We start from the raw sequence: 6,882 nt of genomic DNA, 5'->3' as shown, positions 1-6,882 counted from the left end.
AAGAACTGACAAAAACGCCAATTGATCTAAAAAACGACAAGAAAGACATATTGCTTGTGAAAATGCAAGATCCCAAAATACGTATTGAGGAGACTTTTGTTGTAATTATGCAAGAAAGTCTACATTTTGCGACATCTATGAGTCAGAATATAACATTAAAAAAAGATTTCATGTTGAATCTAAATAATATATTCGAATAAATCTGTAGATATATTTGGTAAAGTGGATCTATGATGAGATGGTTCGATGCAAACGCAATTTTGAAAAAAAAAGCTTACGTATATCTATGTTTGGATATTTTTGAAATCGGTCGATGAATGATGGAGGAACGGCCAAGCTGAGACTACTGATATTATAAAAATGAACAAAAAAGGGAATGGGAGATTTCTTGAACCAGAATCTCATATTCGAGTGGAAGTGGTTGAAGAAAATTACTTATCTATTGTTGTATCGTCACCACCTCCCTGTATAGTGTGTTTGTCTGATTAAGTAGAGTTTTTGTTTTCATTTTTTTGTTTATATTCTTATCGCGAGAAGACTGTGGTTTTCTGTCTGCCGCGAGAGGAAGAACATATAGACAAAAGGTTCGATTCCGGAGAAAGAACCGAAAGTGCTCGAGAAAACTGCAGTTGTACTGGAAAAGTGCAGTTTCTTATCTCTCTCTCTCTATTTACCGATTCCTCAAGTGTCGTTGTGACCAAAATCAAGGTAAGGAAATCACAGACACGTTATATTCTCTCTTTTTGATATCATTATTATTGTTAGTTAATTCTCATTCATTAGCACCACTGAACAGAACGAACTACTCGATAATTTTCAAAGACCTATTAAAACAGTACACTAAGTTACCCAATATATAACAATTGTTGTGAGCAGTAGAGAACAAATATAAATTGTCGGGATCAGACGGAATTTATTTAGTAATGCTGCAGATAAAAGACCCCAACAAAAGTAGAACTTTGAATAATTTGATATGATAGTAGGACCCCAGAATCAATGAAGTATCCAAGCATATCATGCATTCAGTATGCATGCTCACCTCACAGAAATGATGAGTATGCAACCATTATGTTCGGTTATGGTAGCAACTGACTGTTCTCAGAAGAGGTTTTTCTACTTTGATAACAGTAATAGTTTGACACCGAACGAGGTGATCACAACTTCGTCACAGAGATTCAACACAAGGATAAACCGATAAATGTGGTCTTCTTTGACGACATTGAAGAACTCGACCAATCAAAGCATCAAACGTTCGCTTTATTCAAGGTGGGTTAAGGTCGGGAACTGATAGATTCATCATGGCCTGCCAGGATGGTGTTTTGAACTTGCTGTCGCCATGTCCATCGTATACGGTCTATCCACCGGAATAACGCGGCCCTAAGAGTGCTTTAGTGCCACCTACGTCTCTTTTAGTGTACTGACGAGATACCAGAGGTGAACCACGCTCCGGGGATATCGAATCCGTTGTGACGATTGAGAAATTCCGAATTTTTCGGAACTAGTCATTCCCCACCCTCAGGCTTGAATAATCTAATGAGCCTGATGTAGTTCTCGACTCGGATTAAATCTGTTAATATGGTTTCTTTCAGTAGTCCTCAGTCCTCAGATATGAAATTAAACTGATTTCAAAATATATTTTCATACATGTAATAAAAAATCAATTAACAATGTTTTTGAGTTATTTCACAAGATATATAACAAAATATTTTCAAGTGGTCTAAGTAGCAAATTCATATTTTCGCGATATTCTGAACTCAACTCATTTCACCGTTTGTTTGAATTGAAGGTGGTTGACAGGAATTTCAGATCAATTTATATTATATCAGACAATGAAAGTCCGGAATGATGAAATACATCAACTTATTTCACATGCAATTATACTACAATAGTAATTGGTTTAGACTAAAGTATTATGTGCCTACTGTGAATATACGCAGAACTCACGCATGGATAACAATGTTTTAACAATGTTTAACAATTTTCTAGAAATATAATTCGTTAAAATGTGGGTGCTATTGCTGTCACATCTTTTTGACTAAAAGCAAAACAATTCCTTTCTCAATATTACAATATTTTTTGATTTTCTTTGTAATGTTATTCATGTTTTCTATGTATATCGAACAAACTTTTATGAGCTGCCCTCAATTGATCATCTTCAACAGCAAACTTGCATGTCATCCATATCATACTCTACTTTACCACAAAACACATATTGGCAAGTGATATTTTTCAGTTTCAATTTTTCTATTACTTCGTCTTCATCTGGCATTTTTTCTTCATCGAAGTATCCAATTTCCACAGTTTTCAAATTGGGAAAATCGTCGAAATTGAGACTTTTATATACGCTCATTTCGAATAAAATTGATTCGAGGGAAGTTAATTGATGGAATGCGTCGTAATCAATATCTGAAGAAGTGGTGTTGTGATGGAATGAAAACCGATTTAAATTAGTAAGCTTCAGTATACTGCTACAGTCGACGTTTCCTATTACATTGTCTCTGATACTTAACCCTTCCAAGTTCAGCATATCATCAAAACAGTCTGTACTGATGTTTCCTATTTCAGAATCGGAAATTGACAGGTATTTAAGATTATTCATTCCTGAAAATATATCTTTGTTCAATTGTTCAAACACACATTCAGAGAAAGACAATGATTCCAGATTATTCAGATGTCCGAAGATGGTGGAACTTGGAATTTTCATGTTGGAAAGAGACAAAGACGATATATTTTTACTGTCCTCGAAAATCTCATTTTTGATTGGAAATTTGCTATTACGAATGTCCAATGCTCTCAGTTTTTCAAGTGGTGAAAATGCTTTAGGGAAACAGTCTTCAATTTCGCAACCATCCATATTTATATAATCCATATTGGGTAGTAGAGAGAAAGTGGATGAGTCGATGACACCTGAAACGAGATCAAATAAGTGCTTGATTAATTATATTATTAACACAATATCTTGAAGATATGCTCCTCATTCGTTCAGCAGTAGGATCTTGTTGAAAGCAATCAAGTGATCATTTACAGACCGGTTTCGATTTTATCAGAACAGGACAGATATGCTCAACATAGCATGCTGCCTGGTATACTAGTGATTCGTCAGAGCCAGGAGCTGTTTTAACTTCAATGAAGTAGTAACAGTTCTATTTCATCAATAAAGTCCCAAATAGAACTTTATGGTAAGAACAGAAAACAAAGGACAATTGGGCCGATAACGACTTCATATTCTAGGGTTGTGAAGTATTCGTCAGGAGTTTCAAAATGATGTGTATCAAGACCCCCCTTTCCTTTTAATTTGTTTTCCCAGATGGCACCCAGTCGCCATTTTGAAAGTTTCATCTGTCAATTTCACTTCAAAATGAAGTATTTATGCATTGATTTCATTATCCCAAATTTCAATTTTTTGAGTTGTCCCGTTCAAAAATTAAAAGAGAAGGGACATTAAAGAAATGCACTGTAGACTACGGTTCAAGCCAGAATATAATAAATTCCGTACACATCACGCACGAAACTTGGTAGAATATAATTCCACACTGCCATCCCTTCACTCCTATGTCAAAAAAAACATTCATCAATGTTTACATGAAACTTCTGATGATATGTATCTAGTTATTTTGGATATATCTATTATTTTGCTTCATTTATGGACTGTCCTGGTATTAGGAATAAAGGAACCATCTATATTTCTTTCTAAGCCTATAAATTATAATCAATCTATTTCATGACACGGTTGATCTATACCTGAAAGATATTAACAAATTTCACCTCACGGAGGGGATGACATTTCTAAGAGCGAAATCAATAACACACATGTATACCAATAAGTAATAGCACACAAGGCGCCCTCTAATGAGCAGACGCCAAAGTTATGAAATACGGTGTAAAGGGTCCTTCTCAAAGAAGCAGTGTGTTTGTCAAAAATTGGACTTTCACAGTGAAATTGAAATGACCACTTGGATAAAAACTACATTTATAATAAATATATTTCATGACACGGTTAATGAAAGATTATTAACAAATTTCACCTCACGGAGAAGATGACATTTCTAAGAGCGAAATCAATAATACAAATGTATACCAATGAGTAATAGTACACAAGGCGCCCTCTAATGAGCAGACGCCAAAGTTCTGGAATACAGTGTAAAGGGTCCTTCTCAAAGAAGTAGTGTGTTTGTTAAAAATTGGACTTTAACACTGAAATTGAAATGATCACTTGGATGAAAACTACATTTATAATCGAACCTAGTTCTATTTTTCGACACTTTTTGTCAGTAGATTTTTTAAATCGAGTAGAAACGATGGTCGTGGTGACCAACATTTTATATGAACTTGACAACACCGTAAAACTTTTTCATAGTATATAGGTAATCAAATTTTCTCTTGATAAGTAATAAAGGACCCTATGAGCTTCATCCTCCCATTCACAGAAGTACTGATAAGATACAATTAAAAATGACACTGCTTGACTATGTCAAATTGGTATTTTTATTTATATTTGCAAATAAATTGATGTCAAGTAAAAGACTTTTTTGCATTATGATCCACAAATTAAAGATGTCAATAGAATATGACTGACAGATTTCGATTCATGATCCGTCTATAAACATGTAAACAAAATTGAGTTAATCTCATTTTTCGCGTCGTTTTTGACAAAACAAAAGTTATTGTGTTTACACACTGGGCTTTCTATGTATCCTTGTCATGAATGAACCATTTTCTTTACAGAACTAACCAATGCCTTAATCATTTATTTTTTCGAAAAATACATAGGTCTATTGTTGCCATTTAAAAAATAATATTGACGAAAATGTACTTTTTCCAGCTTGTTCTATTCCTGTATATCATGACAGACAATGTAATTTTCTACCAATTTTTCTGTGATTTTCTGACATCACCCGAGTTCAAATACGAACACTGCCACCTAAATTCAATATTATAAGTAATTCAAAGAGATTTTCTCCTCATTTGAATTTGATTTACTAATTTCCTCATATAAAAATATAAAGCAGTTACCTGAACAATTTTTCATATCCAACCACTCCGCCCCTGGGTAGATTTCACTATCTCCAAACAATTTGATTGGTTCACCTTCTTTCAATATGTAATTTTCACAGTGTACATGGTGACTTGAAGCACCTAGATAAGTTGTCGGTTCCATTTTTCTCTGTAAATCACTTCAAAAGATACAAAACTAGATAGGTATACGTGTTTTGTTTGCATGGATTATTCATTCTAGTCATCTTCCAGTTTATAATATTGTCTATGTTTCCGGTAACTTGAATCTAAATTTCATATGTATATGAGAAATGTCTAATTTCAATTTATGGTTGAACATATTGCACGGTCATACTGTTTATTCACAAACTATTTGTAGAATCTTCGACATTTCAGGTCAAACACCATTTTAATTCTTCTTGAAAGGACAACGCTTCTTACACAAATTACAAATATTTCACGGTAACGTTGATCTAACCACGATACAATGATTTCGGGTTATATTCTGTCTAATATTCCGGTACCGGTAAAGCTCTTTGAAGTCATGAGTGGGGCCGTTCATTTTGAATAATGCCTAAAGGAATATTATGCTTATTCATTTCATTTTCCTGAGTCTTAACGGGAAACTAGTACTGGGTGTTCGTAGAAAGCAGTATTCTGGCAAGCAAATCATTTACCTTAACTATATGATGACAAAATAATTGGAAATTTGCCAATGAAACATGGATGAAATGATATCTGATAACATGAGAAAACTAACGAACCGAGTGGATTGAAATCCGTGATAACATTAGAAATCATCGTCATGATCATAAGAAAACAAATGCGTTTCGCGAATGTATCCGGAGGTGATGAAACTACAATGTTAATCAATTTATTTGTCATAATTTTGAAGAGAGCATGGGGGTAAATTATGAAACTGAATCTATCGAAAATACTTTTCCCTCACCTGAACAAAAATGATATTTCTTGACGCGCGTTGCGCTAACCAAGTTAGCATTATCAGGAGATGACTAAATGGTTTCTAGTCATCAAGATATAAAACTGAATTCAATGAATCATGATTTTCAAGTTATGGTTCATTAATTTTCACTTTTTTGCTATTTCATTCGCTCAAATGAATTAAACAAATTTTCTACTTCAGTCTAATATCGGTGTTTACCTGAGAAGGTTACATTCACAATGATTCAGAAGCTGGTAACATTTGATTCAACTGAAAAGAGAAATGAAAATTTCTATGTTTTTTACCACTTTTATTTGTAACTAACTGCAGTTTCGTCCTATATGGACATTTTCAAACTTAAACAAGAGTTTATTGTTTAAGTTTGAAAATGTCCATATAGGACGAAACTGCAGTAACGTTAGTTACAAATAAAAGTGGTAAAAAACATAGAAATTTTTATTTCTCTTTTCATCATGATTTCCTACCACATAGTAACGGCTACATCCATCAATTTATTTCATTCAACTTCTTTCTACTCTAGTGCCCTTAGTATTCTTTCTTCAGTAGATGATATAAACTAATATCATGAGTAGGAGAACTTTCCCAAAAGTATTCTCTGAGGATGAACAGAATTAAGACACACATATACATAATAAATACTTAGTAGATACAGAAATATAAAAAAAATTTGAATATCATTTCTTCAAAATCACCACTTCTTCTTTTTTCGAAAAATAAAGTTGGCAGATTTGTGAGGTTCCTAAGTTTCAGTTGACAAATTACCGTTGATAAAAATGCATACTATGTGTTAATTGATACTTTTAAATTTATCAACTCACAGATTATTTCATTTACATTTTTTGGCATATTGATCAGTGATTCAATCAAAAATATTTCTTCAATAATAGAAAGTTTTAGCCAAAAATCTTTGTACCTATGCTATT

General features: G+C 33.3%; 1 non-coding gene across 1 annotated transcript; it reads right to left on the bottom strand.

Annotated features, from left to right (window-relative positions):
• Positions 1-1,619: 1,619 nt before the first annotated feature.
• Positions 1,620-5,773, bottom strand: LOC111503969 (uncharacterized). Its single transcript, XR_012467327.1, has 2 exons — positions 5,014-5,773; positions 1,620-2,907 (listed from the first exon to the last, which is right to left on the bottom strand). It is a non-coding gene; the product is annotated as an uncharacterized protein (transcript).
• Positions 5,774-6,882: the final 1,109 nt, after the last annotated feature.

This window comes from Leptinotarsa decemlineata, unplaced genomic scaffold (genome assembly GCF_025532065.1).
Source record: "Leptinotarsa decemlineata unplaced genomic scaffold, Ldec_3_MD MMD2_tig00026328_RagTag_RagTag, whole genome shotgun sequence".
In the NCBI taxonomy this organism is placed as follows: Eukaryota; Metazoa; Arthropoda; class Insecta; order Coleoptera; family Chrysomelidae; genus Leptinotarsa; species Leptinotarsa decemlineata.
This window is presented reverse-complemented; position numbering and strand designations above follow the sequence as displayed.